The sequence below is a fragment of the Choloepus didactylus genome, chromosome 2 (assembly GCF_015220235.1).
Source record: "Choloepus didactylus isolate mChoDid1 chromosome 2, mChoDid1.pri, whole genome shotgun sequence".
NCBI lineage: Eukaryota > Metazoa > Chordata > Mammalia > Pilosa > Megalonychidae > Choloepus > Choloepus didactylus.
The window spans coordinates 26564545-26579459 of NC_051308.1; the positions used below are offsets into that span (position 1 = coordinate 26564545).

General features: G+C 41.0%; 1 protein-coding gene across 1 annotated transcript in view; it reads left to right on the forward strand.

Moving 5' to 3' along the window:
- WDR64 (WD repeat domain 64) overlaps window positions 1–14915 on the forward strand; it is a 181907-nt gene that overhangs the window by 48159 nt on the left and 118833 nt on the right.

The window sequence follows — 14915 nt, forward strand, 5'->3', positions numbered from 1 at the left end:
TCTCTTATGTGGCATTTTACTATCTCATATGGCTATAGACCAGACTTTATTAACTTTTGAATCCCTGAACTCCAATGTCCTGTACTTTGATTGTGACCTCTTTTTGTTTTCTCTCTCTCGCATGTTTTCACTCTTGCTTTTCAATTCCATAGAAGCCACTAGTTTCTTGAAGCCATCTTCTTCCACACTTCAAATCCCCTCAGTCATCTCTCCTTCTCTTGCTCTCGCACCCCACTGGCTAGCTCATCTAGGCTGAGGTCATCCTCACCCTCCATTCTTTTAAATCTCTAGTCCCAGTTAGATGCTGTGTAGTTTCTCTGCTCCTTCACAGTGGCTAATCGCTGCTGGAGAAAAACAAAACCATACCATTTGGCATCACTAGAAATTTAGGGTCTGCTGCCTCAGCTGACCTCTCAGTGGCTTCCATCAATTACTTTCCTGTCCTTGCCAGTTCACTTTCCCATTTCTGTCAAATACTTTATACCTTCTCAGCCCTCCTGCTCTCAGCCAATGGCCTTGACCCTATTTTCCTGAGAAAACTGAGTCCATCAGCCTTGTCCTCTGTCAAATTCCAGTCATCCAGAATTAACTATAAATACACTCTGCCTTCCCTTCCTCCCTTCCTTCCTTCTTTCTCAGCTCTCTCCCTCCCTCCCTCTCTCCAAGGACAAAATATCCTTGTGTTTGATCCCATCCCCTCATAGCCTCTTCCCTCTCTATCATTTGACATTAACCTCTCCTTCTAGGTTCCTTCCTCTCAAACTCCTCTCAATCTTCCTCTCAACTAACTCAGATCCTGATCAAAGGTCATCTCATCAGAGCCATCAGAGGATCTAAAGTGGCTTCTTTGGTCACACTGTATCACAGCAGTCAGCTATTTCTTTAGGTGCACTTCTCATTATTTAAAACTATCTTTTTTATTCATCTCTCTGTCTTCTCCCACTAGAATTGTAATTCTACTAAGTCAGGAAATTGGTCTTGTTCATAACTGTGTAGACTGTGCCTGAATAGTTCTTGGCAAATAATAGGAGCTCAGTGAATATTTTTTGGATAACTGAATGAACCCTAACCATGCTCAAATCTCACCCATTTTAAAAGAATCAACATAAAACAAATAGCAAAAAACTGGAAAAACAAAAACAAAAACAAAAACGTTTTCCCTCTTAAAGACTGAGTCCTAGAAGCGCAATGGCGGCATGGGTTAGTGAACCCAGTTCATAGTACTGAGCCTGCTTGACAAATGCTTGTTGAATATTTCTGGATGAACTAGGGTGTTAAGAATTTTTTTTTCTCATGATAACTCTTTGTAACATTACAAGAACTTTGAAACTTGATTTTACTTTTTACCACCCAGTCTTACATCAATTATCTGGTAACACCTGAACCCTTTTATGCTTCCTGCTAATATTTCCTTACAAATCTAAGAGAGGGCCATTCACAAGAATGTCAGAAAATCTCATTACTTATTAAACCACAGGTGAGAAACAGAAATTTGAGCAATGCAATTTTGAAATACTAAGGATAATGAAGTGAAAACTTACTGCTGTCAGATTGCTTTTTGTTATTACACAGAAGCTTACAGAGAACTCATAAAGTAATAGATTATGATGTTAGTGCTCTGAGAAAAAATACTCTAAGTTCATATTAGTCAGCCTAAGATAAGATTAATAATAATAGAATTATATATGGAATTAATAATCACAGCTTTCCTCTAATTTATTAATATATTTTCAGAATTTGTATCTGTGATTAAATGAAGAAGTGTCCCCCAAAGAATCCAGATTACAAAGTGAAATAATTAGATAATTGTATAGAAAAAGTCCCACTATGAGAACAGAGCAAGAGAAAATGACACTAAAGGAGGAGGTGCAGCCTGGTGGCTGAGAAGCCTTGAGGACCACCAATCCAGTGACCCTTATCTTAACACCATCACCTTGTCCCCCACCCTCATGTTCTCACTTCCTTTCTAACCTGGTTTAGATTCCCTCACCTCCAACATATTCATCTGCTGGCCTTCAAACAACTGAAGATTGTTGGTGAAAACCACACATCTGGACTTAACTCTTCTCAGTCTGACCATGTATTTCAAATGGACCATTAATATGGACAGATAATCCTTCCATAATCTTCCCAGTAAATTGCTCTCCCATTTTCTAAGATGATGATGAATACCTTCTCCTTCCCTCAAATCTTTAATATCAACCCCACCTATATTCTCAGCTGATGACCTCTCCTCATACTTTTTTTTTTTTTTTTGTCATGAAAGAGTTGCTCAGTGTTGTCAGGATCAGATGTTTTTATTGAATGACCCATCAATAACATCAATGTGTTTGATTAATTTTACATTGGTCTAATGAACTGCTGCCCTTAATCCTTGGGCTTTCTATCATTAACTCAAAAGGCAGAGATAAAGAAATAGCTAATTGGAGAGAATTTACAGATATACACATGATGTTAGAATCAAGAGTGCCAAAAACATGTAAATGACCTTAAAAAATTTAGATGAATTAAAATCATTAGCCTAACCATACAATAGGCACCTAGAAGACAGAAAAAGTTGATCATAACATTAACTATATAAGGTAAGTAATATGTTCTCCAATGTCTATAGCTTCTTTTTTTTTTTTAATGGGTTTCCATAACTTTGTTTTTTTTTTTGAAATAAATTCAAAGTTCTATGAACATTTGCAAAAACAATACTAGCCCCATACACAGAATTCCATCATACCCTGACCCCCCGTCCCCCGGTAGCTCAATCCACCAACTTTAACTTGCTGTCACATTGCTATTTCTTTCCCTCCCTCCCTCCCTCCCTATCATCCATCATCTATTGCTCTGTCATCTGAACATATGAGAGTTAGCTGCACACATCCTTGAGCATTCACTATAATTCACATATACACTTCCCATGAACAAGAACATTCTTTCATGCAATCCCATTACGCACAGCTAAGAAGTACAACAGGTTCAACAATGATACAAAGCTTACATTCTATATTTCCTTTTCCTTATGTCTCAACTGTGTCCCTTTGAGCCACCTGTCCTCTATCCTCCTATCCCATCCAAGTTCATCCTTAGTATTCAATTCTCATCTAGTTAGACTGACTTTTTTTTTTTTTTTTTCAGTTGTGGAAACATATATACAGCCTAAATCTTCCCATTCCACTCCCTCCCTAGCCTTTCATTAGTGGGATTAATCACGTTTAGAATGTTGTAATGCTCTTTCCCACCATCCATTACTAGAAATTTCCCTTCACCTCAAACAGCAACCCTACAGTCATTTCTTAACTCCCCATTGCCCCTTCCCCCATTTCTCTTAACCCAAACTCTACTTTTCATCTCTATGGTTGTATTCTCTGAAAATTTCTTTGTGTTTACCGTGGGGTTTAAAATTAACCTCTTAAATCCGTATCAATCTTGTTTTTCTTTGATACCACCTTCACTTCAATAGGACACATAAACTATGTTCCTATACTCCTTCATTCCCCCACCTTTATATAGTTGTCTAAAATTACATATTTTACATTGAGTTGGAAATCAGTGATTTGTCCTTAGAGTTTGTGTATTTTATATCATGTAGGAAGTGACTAGTGGAATTACAGTTCAAAAATTATTGACTTCTATTTGTATTCCATTGTGGTTGGAGAATGTGCTTTGAGTATATTCAATGTTTTTTTTTTTTTAATTTCTTGAGGCTTGTTTTATGTCCCAGCTTATGGTCCCTTCTCGAGAAAGATCTGTGATGACTAGAGAAAAGTGAGTGTCCTGGTGATTTGGGATGTAAGGTACTATATATGTCTGTTAAAATTCTCTATATCTCTTTCTCCTTTCCCTGTCTCTCCTCTAGCAGGGCTCCCCTCATAATCTGAAGTAGGGCAGGTCTTTCATTGGCAAAGTCTCTCAGGATTTGTTTGTCTGTGAAAAATTTCAGCTCTCCCTCAAACTTGAAGGAGAGTTTTGCTGGATAAAGTATTCTTGGTTGGAAATTTTTCTCTCTCAGAATTTTAAATATGTCATGCCATTGCCTTCTCACCTCCATGGTGGCCGCTGAGTAGTCACAACTTAGTCTTATGTTGTTTCCTTTGTATGTGGTGAATTGCTTTTCTCTTGCTGCTTTCAGAACTTGCTCCTTCTCTTCAGTATTTGACAGTCTGATCAGAATATGTCTCAGAGTGGGTTTATTTGGATTTATTCTATTTGGAGTTTGCTGGGCATTTATGCTTTGTGTATTTATATTGTGTAGAAGGTTTGGGAAGTTTTCCCCAACAATTTCTTTGAATACTCTTCCTAGACCTTTACCCTTCTCTTCCCCTTCTGGGACACCAATGAGTCTTAAGTTTGGAGATATTATTTTATCTATCGTATCCCTGAGATCCATTTTGATTTTTTCGATTTTTTTCTCCATTCTTTCCTTTGTTCTTTCATTTTCTGTTCTGTGGACTTCTAGGACACTGAGACGTTGTTCAACTTCCTCTAGTCTTGTATTGTGAATATCCAGAATCTTTTTAATTTGGCCAACAGTTTCTTTTATTTCCATAAGATCTTCTATTTTTTTATTTACTCTTGCTATGTCTTCTTTATGCTCTTCTAGGGTCTTCTTTATGTAGCTTATATCCTGGGCCATGGTCTTCTTGATGCCCTTTAAATCCTTTGCCATGTTTTCATTCCTCGATTGCAGATCTTTGATTAATTTTGTGAGGTATACTGTATCTTCCCATATTTTGATTTGTGTGTTTGGAGTTGGATTCTCCATATCTTCTGGTTTTATCATATGCATTAAGATTTTCTGTTGTTTTTGGCCTCTTGGCATTTGTTTTGCTTGATAGGGCTCTTTCAAGTTGTAAAGAAAAAGGGATATCAAACTTATTTTTCAGGAACACAGTTTGGTGACATACACTTTCTCTAACTAAACAGCAGATGGCGTCTGTGAGTCACCTATATCCCTCAAGTCAGTTGTCAACCTTTTTTCCACTTTGTGTGGGGAAATGATTCTTGTGGGTTCAGTTGGAGAACTCAGTTTGGGTGTGTTGCTGGAGCTGTCCACCCTGAATGTGCGGCATGTGTATGGGTAGCCAGAGAGGAAGGGCAGTTCTAATGTTCAAATTCCCCAGGATCCCAGAGATTCAAGGCCACCGCAAAAGTCTAAGCCTTCATTTCAGTTCAGCCCCAGCCTCCCTCTCTCGCTGATCCATAAGCCACCGGACTTGGCGTAGCGTCCCTGGGTTCTCTGAGCAGATCCCCCCTCCCAGCCGCGTTCCTCCAGTAGCTCAGCCAAGGGAAGGCTGTGCTATGTCATCAGTGCACGCCGTCCCATAAGGGAAGCCCCGGGCCACTGGGCCATGCAGCAGCACACTCCCAGCCCGAAGCAAAAATGGCCGAGCGGGGTGTCTCAGCCCCCTCCTCCTCGCACCGTTCCTCCTTCCCAGCTCCGGGACAACTGGCGGGGCTTTGGGCTGTGGGCACGGCCCCAGGTAGGAGTTTATCCAGCCCTCCAGGGGCTAGCTGCTAGCCGCAGGGTTTCTTTCTGCTTCTGGCCCTCCCCTCCGTTCCCCCTAACCCAATGGTATCTGCTATGGGCTATCTTCCCGGCCAAACAGCAAGAGGCCAGCCCAGCCCCCTCTTGCTGTGTTTTACTGCATGGTTCCCACAATTGCTACTGGAACAGCTCCTTTTTTTTTTTTTTAACAGCCAGCTGGTCTCCATATGCTGAACCCTGGCTTCCCCAGCCCGCTGTGCGGCTGCAGGTCTTTCAGCCAGCTTACTCACTCGTTTCAGAATGCCGACTCCCAGTTTCACCAAGTATACGGCCCCTCTGGAGCTAGGAGCCCTCTTCCAGTTGGTGCATCGCTGTAACTGGTATTCTAGGTCACTTTCTGGTTTTTAGCTAGTGTTTTTCACGGAGGCGTTTTTTTCGCCCTGTCTCAGCTAGCCGCTGTCTTAGTTCCCTCTCTGTCTATCCTCTCCTCATACTTTAATGAAAAAAATTGCAAGCAGACAACACCTATCTTATCTTCCCAGCAACAAACCATCCACATCTAAAGACTTTACTTTCCCCCCATTGCAATGAAGATCTATCCTTGTTATTTAAACCACCTTCCCCCTTCCCCCCCCACACACACTTATAATCTGGATTCCTATCCCTTCTCATTTTATCAAGGACTTTATTTCTGTAATTCCTGGTTACTATTGCATTTATCTCTTCTTCACAGTAAAATTTCTCAAAAATGTATTCTCTATTTTCTTAACTCGTATTCTTTTCTTAACTTATTCTTATCTGCTTTCATCCTCACCATTCTACTGAAACTATTGCCAAGTTCACCAATGACTTCCACACTGACAAAGCCAAGGTCACATGTGAGTCTTCATCTCATTCCACCTACCAACAGCATTTGACAAAACTGACCACTTTTCCCCTTGATTCCAGGACACCACACTCCCCTTCTTTCTCCTTAGTCCCTCCTCAATCTCCTTTTCTGGATCTTCCTGATCTGCTTTACTTCTAAATATTATAATGCCTTAAGAGTCCAATCATGGGCTCTGTTCTAGTTTGCTAATGCTGTTGTTATGCAAAACACCGAAATGGATTGGCTTTTACAAAGGGGGTTTATTTGGTTACAAAGTTACAGTCTTAAGGCCATAAATTGCCCAAGGTAAGGCATCAACAACAGGATACCTTAACTGAAGGATGGCTGATGGCATCCAGAAAACTCTTTTAGCTGGGAAGGCACATGGCTGGCATTTGCTCCAGAGTTCTGGTTCCAAAATGGCTTTCTCCCAGGATGTTTCTCTCTAGGCATCTGGGGATGTTCTCTTAGTTTCTCCCAGGCAAACTCTAGACTAGCAAAAGTCTACTTTCAGTAGCCATCTCCAAAATGTCTCTCTTGGCTGCAGCTTCTGTGAGGTCCTTCTGTTTGTGAACTTTTATAGGGTTCCAGTAAACTAATCAAAACCCACACTGAATGGGTGGGGCCACACTTCCATGGAAATAATCTAATCAAAGTTATTACCCACAGTTGGGTGTGTCATGTCTCCATGGAAACAACCTAATCCAAAGATTCCAATCTAATAAACACTAATACATTGGCCCCCACAAGATTGCATTAAAGAACATGGCATTTTGGGGGACATAATACATTCAAACCAGTACAGTCCCTTTTCCCTTTTTCAATCTACCTCTTTTCAAGGTAATCTCTGGTTCTATAGCTTTAATACCATTTGTTTGCTCATGGAGCCCACATTTATATCTCTGGCTTAAAGCTCTCTTCCTTGGAGAACCTAAGATGGCAGCTAGGTGAGACAGGGCAAATAAACACCTCCGTGAAAAATACTAGATAAAAGCCAGAAAGTGACCCAGAACACCAGTTCCAGCGATACACCAGCTGGACAAGGTCTGCTAAATTCACAGGGACCGTGGACTTGGTGAAACTGGGAGTCTGTATTCGGAAACAAGTGAGTGAGCCAGCTAACTGTTCAGCTGCTGTGCTGCGGTGTGGGAAAACCGTGGGTAGGCATTTGGAGGCAGACTAGTTCTTTTTTAAAAAAATCCAAAAGCGGCTGCAGATACAGCAGCGAGAACCACACAGTGAAGCGCAGAAGGAACGGACTGTGCGAACACCTCAATATCTGGCCTGGAAGATAGCCTTCTGTACACCTGCTTCTAAGTGTCTCGGAGCGAGGAAGATAGAGATTAGCCAAAAGGGGAAAAAAACCATGCCCCTTGCAGCCATTTTCACAGTGGGCTGGGAACACTCCTGCCCGGCACAGGCACCACAGCCCAGAGATGCACCAAGGGACCCAGTGTGACAGAAAGTGTTTCCAACAACATGAGCACACACCACAATATCAGGCATGGACAATAGCCTTAGTGCACCCACAGCTAATTGTCCCGGAGCTGAGAACGTGGAGCTGTGCGAAAAGAGGGAAATTAACACACCCCATTCAGCCATCCTTACAGCAGGCTGGAAATGCCCCTGCATGGCCTGGAGGCCCAGAACTTCCCTTGAGGGACAGCGTGCACTTGTGACGTAGCACAGCCATCCCTCAGCAGAGGCCCTATGAAGGGCATGGCTGGGAAGAGGGACCCACTCAGAAATCCCAGAGACCATACGCCAATACCAAGGACTTGTGGGTCAGCAGCAAAGACAATCTGTGGCGAGACTGAACTGAAGGTTTAGACTCTTGGAATAGTCTTAAATCTCCAGGAACACCCAGGAGGTTTGATTATTAAAGCTGCCCTGCCTTCCTAACCACCCAGACACACAGCCCACATTCAGGGCAGACAGCACCAACAACACACCCAAACTTGGTGCACCAATAGAACCCTACAAGAATCAGATCCCCACACACCACAAAGACAAAGTTGAGGAGAACAGACTTAAGGGGAATAGGTGACTTGCAGATGCCATCTGCTGGTTAGTTAGACAAAGTGTACACCACCAAGCAGTAGATCTGACAAACTAGAGATTGGTGTTTCAATAATCCTATATTCTAAAAGAATCCTGTCAAGTAAAACAAATGCCAAGAGGCCAAAAACAACAGAAAATTTTAAAGCATATGATAAAACCAGATGACATGGATAACCCAAACCCAAACATCCAAATCAAAAGATCAGAGGAGACACAGTGCTCAGAGCAATTAATCAAAGAACTAAACACAAACAGTGAGAGCATGGCACAGGATATAAAGGACATGAAGAAGAGCATGGCACAGGATATATAGGACATGAAGAAGACCCTAGAAGAGCATAAAGAAGAAATCGCAAGAGTAAATAAAAAAATAGATGATCTTATGGAAATAAAATAAACCGTCAACCAAATTACAAAGAGTCTGGATACTCATAGTACAAGACGAGAGGAAGCTGAACAATGACTCAGCAACCTCGAGAAACAAAGAATGGAAAATGAAAGAACAAAAGAAAGAATGGCGGAAAAAAATTAAAAAAAAATGGAAATGGATCTCAGGGATATGACAGATAAAATAAAACGTCCAAATTTAAGACTCATTGGTGTCCCAGAAAGGGAAGAGAAGGGTAAAGGTCTAGAAAGAGTATTCAAAGAAATTGTTGGGGAAAACTTCCCAAACCTTATATACAATATAAATACACAAAGCATAAATGCCCAGTGAACTCCAAATAGAATATATCCAAATAAACCCATTCCAAGTCATATTCTGATCAGACTCTCAAATACTGAAGAGAAGGAGCAAGTTCTGAAAGCAGCAAGAGAAAAGCAATTCACCACATACAAAGGAAACAACATAAGACTAAGTAGTGACTACTCAACGGCCATCATGGAGACAAGAAGGCAGTGGCATGACATATTTAAAATTCTGAGAGAGAAAAATTTCCAACCAAGAATACTTTATCCAGCAAAACTCTCCTTCAGATTTGAGGGAGAGCTTAAATTTTTCACAGACAAACAAATGCTGAGAGATTTTGCTAATAAAAGACCTTCCCTACTTCAGATACTAATGGGAGCCCTACTGACAGAGAAAAAAGCTGAGGGACTTCACCACCATAGATCAGTCCTATAAGAAATGCTAAAGGGAGTTGAGCAGGTTGAAAGGAAGGGTCACTAAACTATTGACTGAAACCACATGAAGAAATAAGGATTTCCAGTAAAGATCACATGGTAAATATAAATACCAATACTACTGTATTTTTGATTTGAAACTCCGCTATTTACTTCCTACAGGATCTAAAAGACATAAAGTGTAATGATAAATCAGTGGTTTTGAACTCAATATAAAATATGTAATTTTTGATAAGAACTACATAATCGTGGGGGAATGGAAGTATATAGGAACATAGTTTACGTGTCCTATTGAAGTTAAGTTGGTATCAAAGGAAACAAGATTGTTGTAGATTTAAGACGTTAAATTTAAGCTCCATGCTAAACACAAAGAAACTATCAGAAGATATGATCACAGAGATGAAAAGTAGAGTATGGTTTACAAGAAGTCGGGGAAGGGGCATTGGGGAGTTAATAAGAAATGAGTGTAGGGTTTCTGTTTGGGGTGAGGGGAAATCTCTAGTAATGGATGGTGGGAAGTGATGGCATTGCAATATTGTGAATGTCATTAATCCCACTAATGGAATGCTTGGGAGGGGTTAGAATGGGAAGATTTAGGCTATATAAATGTTTCCACAATTGAAAAAAAAAAGACAGTCTAAATAGATAATGACAATTAAATGCCAAAGATGATCCTGGATGGGATCTGAGGATGCAGGAGAGGAGGCTCAAAGGGACATAGTTTGGACATAAGAAAAAAATGAAAAATAGAATGTAAGCTTTTGGGGGAGGTGGGGCAAGATGGCAGAGTGGTGAGATGTATGTTTTAGTTACTCCTCCAGGGAACTAGGTAGAAAGCCAGGAACTGTGTGGACTGGATACCGCAGAGCAATTTGACTTTGGGCATACTTCATACAACACTCAAGAACATGTGGAACTGTTGAGATCAGCGAAATCTTTGATTTAAAAAAAAAAAAAAAAAAAACGAGGAAAAAAATATGCAGAGCCCCCTTGAGGAACTGGTGGAGAATGCAAGGGTGATGGCCTGCCCCACCTCGATGGTTGCTAACGTGCTCACAGACTTAGGGGACCGGTGGTTTGACAGGTTGAGCCCTCTACCACAGGACTTGCCCTTGGGAAGACTGTTGCAAAAGAGAGGCTAGGCCTCCCTATAATTGTGCCTAAGAGCCTCCTTCCAATTGCTTCTTTGTTGCTCAGATGTGGCCCTCTCTCTCTAGTTAAGCCAACTTGAAAGGTGAAATCACTGCCCTCCTCTCTATGTGGGATCAGACACCCAGGGGAGTGAATCTCCCTGACAACGTGGAATATGACTCCTGGGGAGGAATGTAGACCTGGCATCGTGGGATGGAGAACATCTTCTTGACCAAAAGGGGGAAATGAAAGGAAATGAAATAAGCTTCAATGGCAGAGAGATTCCAAAAGGAGCCGAGAGGTCACTCTGGTGGGCACTCTTACACACACTTTAGACAACCCTTTTTAGGTTCTAAAGAATTGGAGTAGCTGGTGGTGGATACCTGAAACTATCAAACTACAACCCAGAACCCATGAATCTTGAAGATGATTGTATAAAAATGTAGCTTATAAGGGGTGACAATGGGATTGGAAAAGCCATAAGGACCACACTCTCCTTTGTCTAGTTTATGGATGGATGAGTAGAAAAATGGGGGAAGGAAACAAACAAACAAACAAACAGAAAAAGGCACCCAGTGTTCTTTTTTACTTTAGTTGCTCTTTTTCACTTTAATTATTATTCTTGTTATTTTTGTGTGTGTGCTAATGAAGGTGTCAGGGATTGACTTTGGTGATGAATGTACAACTATGTAATGGTACTGTGAACAATCGAATGTATGATTTGTTTTGTATGACAGCGTGGTATGTGAATATATCTCAATAAAATGAATATTAAAAAAAAAAAAAGAATACTGCCAGGCAACTAAAGAGGAAAAAAAAAAAACAAAAAGCCTTATGAAAAACAAACAGAAGGACTCACAAAGCTTAGAAGTCTGGATTACTTAGTGGAAGACTAAATTGTTCTACACACTTCAATAGATCCTGATAATATCACTATATTAGAGGACAGGAAGATGACAACCCAAAGTCACCATGACAAGACTATATTTGCTTAGTATTCTCATTTAAAAGTCAGGGAAGTGTTCAATTTCAACACATTTTTAGATACTTTGGTTTCTAAAGGGATAAATTAATGTTACATAGAGAATTTATTTACCTAGAACAATTCACTTCCTAAATAAGGTAAGCTAAATGAGAATATCCTGTTTGAATTACTCAATTTTACAACTTTAAGTACACATTACCACCTTAAAAATAAATAAATGACTGATCATTTTGTAATACCTAACAATACAGTTGATCTGTTATTTTAATGACTCATTCAATTGCTGATCTTCTAATGTTCCAAGAGAGAGAACACTGAATTGCTACAACAGTGTATAATTTTAGTATTTCCAGAACCAAGACAAAATTTTAGATTTTTCATTTATGCTCTCCACTTTCCCCAAAAGATCTCAAAAATGATTCTTCTATAGATTTGATGCTTCATAAAAACAAACTGCAACCCACTTTGTGAATGAACAACAGCTCTTTATGTTCATTTTTAGTTCCTTCCACAAACAGACCCTTGAAACTAATTACCCTTCTATCCCATACTACTCAAGGGAGCTACTAATTCTTACAAGAAATTTTTTAGGATTTTAGTTGTGGTTATTATTCCACTGAAATATACTCATAACATGGACATTAAATTTTCTCTGTAGACCCTTAAAATAAGAATCATCCCTTTTTCATAAGATCATGTACATTTCATTTTACCTCAAAACTTACCAGCAAAATCTCATGGGCTATTAAATTATACCATATTTTTCCCTGAGTAAATTAGTAAATACTTTCAGCTTCAATGTTAGTTTGTAATTTTTCCTTTTAATTATATTTAAAAACACTTTGGAAGATGGCAGACGGGTGAGCTGTATGTTTTAGTTACTCCTCCAGGAAAGTAGGAAAAAAGCCAGGAACTGCGTGGACTGGACACCACAGAGCAATCTGTCTTTGGGCATACTTCATACAACACTCATGAAAACGTGGAACTGCTGAGATCAGCGAAATCTGTAAGTTTTTGCGGCCAGGGGACCCGCGCCCCTCCCTGCCAGGCTCAGTCCCGGGGGAGGAGGGGCTGTCAGCTCCAGGAAGGAGAAGGGAGAATTGCAGTGGCTGCTCTTATCGGAAACTCATTCTACTGATTCAAACTCCAACCATAGATAGACTGAGGCCAGACACCAGAGACTCTGAGAGCAGCCAGCCCAGCAGAGAGGAGACAGGCATAGAAAAAAAACAACACGAAAAACTCCAAAATAAAAGCAGAGGATTTTTGGAGTTCTGGTGAACACAGAAAGGGGAAGGGCGGAGATCAGGCCTTGAGGCGCATATGCAAATCCCGAAGCAAGGCTGATCTCTCTGCCCTGGGCACCTTTCCTTAATGGCCCTGGTTGCTTTGTCTATTAGCATTTCAATAACCCATTAGATCTCTGAGGAGGGCCCTTTTTTTTTTTTTTTAAATCCTTTTTGCTTTTTCTAAAACAATTACTCTAAGAAGCTCAATACAGAAAGCTTCAAAGAATTGAAATTTGGGCACCTCAAGTCAAGAGCAGAACTAAGAGAGCTCTGAGACAAAAGGCAATAATCCAGTGGCTGAGAAAATTCACTAAACAACACAACTTCCCAAGAAAAGGGGGGTGTCCGCTCACAGCCACCATCCTGGTGGACAGGAAACACTCCTGCCCATCGCCAGCCCCATAGCCCAGAGCTGCCCCAGACAACCCAGTGTGACGGAAGTGCTTCAAATAACAGGCACACACCACAAAACTGGGCGTGGACATTAGCCTTCCCTGCAACCTCAGCTGAATGTCCCAGAGCTGGGAAGGGGGAGCAGTGTGAATTAACAGAGCCCCATTCAGCCATCATTTGAGCAGACTGGGAGCCTCCCAACACAGCCCAGCAGCCCAGAACTGCCCTGGGGGGATGGCACTCACCTGTGACATAGCACAGTCATCCCTCAACAGAGGACCCGGGGTGCACAGCCTGGAAGAGGGGCCCACTTGCAAGTCTCAGGAGCCATACGCCAATACCAAAGACTTGTGGGTCAGTGGCAGAGACAAACTGTGGCAGGACTGAACTGAAGGATTAGACTATTGCAGTAGCTTTAAAACTCTAGGATCATCAGGGAGATTTGATTGTTAGGGCCACCCCCCCTCCCGACTGCCCAGAAACACGCCCCACATACAGGGCAGGCAACACCAACTACACACGCAAGCTTGGGACACCAATTGGGCCCCACAAGACTCACTCCCCCACTCACCAAAAAGTCTAAGCAGGGGAGATCTGGCTTGTGGAGAACAGGTGGCTCGTGGACGCCACCTGCTGGTTAGTTAGAGAAAGTGTACTCCACGAAGCTGTAGATCTGATAAATTAGAGATAAGGACTTCAACTGGTCTACAAACCCTAAAAGAACCCTATCAAGGTCAGCAAATGCCACGAGGCCAAAAACAACAGAAAATTATAAAGCATATGAAAAAACCAGATGATATGGATAACCCAAGCCCAAGCACCCAAATCAAAAGACCAGAAGAGACACACCTAGAGCAGCTACTCAAAGAACTAAAGATGAACAATGAGACCCTAGTACGGGATATGAAGGAAATCAAGAAGACCCTAGAAGAGCATAAAGAAGACATTGCAAGACTAAATAAAAAAATGGATGATCTTATGGAAATTAAAGAAACTGTTGACCAAATTAAAAAGATTCTGGACACTCATAGTACAAGACTAGAGGAAGTTGAACAACGAATCAGTGACCTGGAAGATGACAGAATGGAAAATGAAAGCATAAAAGAAAGAATGGGGAAAAAAATTGAAAAACTCGAAATGGACCTCAGGGATATGATAGATAATATGAAACGTCCGAATATAAGACTCATTGGTGTCCCAGAAGGGGAAGAAAAGGGTAAAGGTCTAGGAAGAGTATTCAAAGAAATTGTTGGGGAAAACTTCCAAAATCTTCTAAACAACATAAATACACAAATCATAAATGCTCAGCGATCTCCAAATAGAATAAATCCAAAAAAACCCACTCCGAGACATATACTGATCACACTGTCAAACATAGAAGAGAAGGAGCAAGTTCTGAAAGCAGCAAGAGAAAAGCAATTCACCACATACAAAGGAAACAGCATAAGACTAAGTAGTGACTACTCAGCAGCCACCATGGAGGCGAGAAGGCAGTGGCACGATATATTTAAAATTCTGAGTGAGAGGAATTTCCAGCCAAGAATACTTTATCCAGCAAAGCTCTCCTTCAAATTTGAGGGAGAGCTT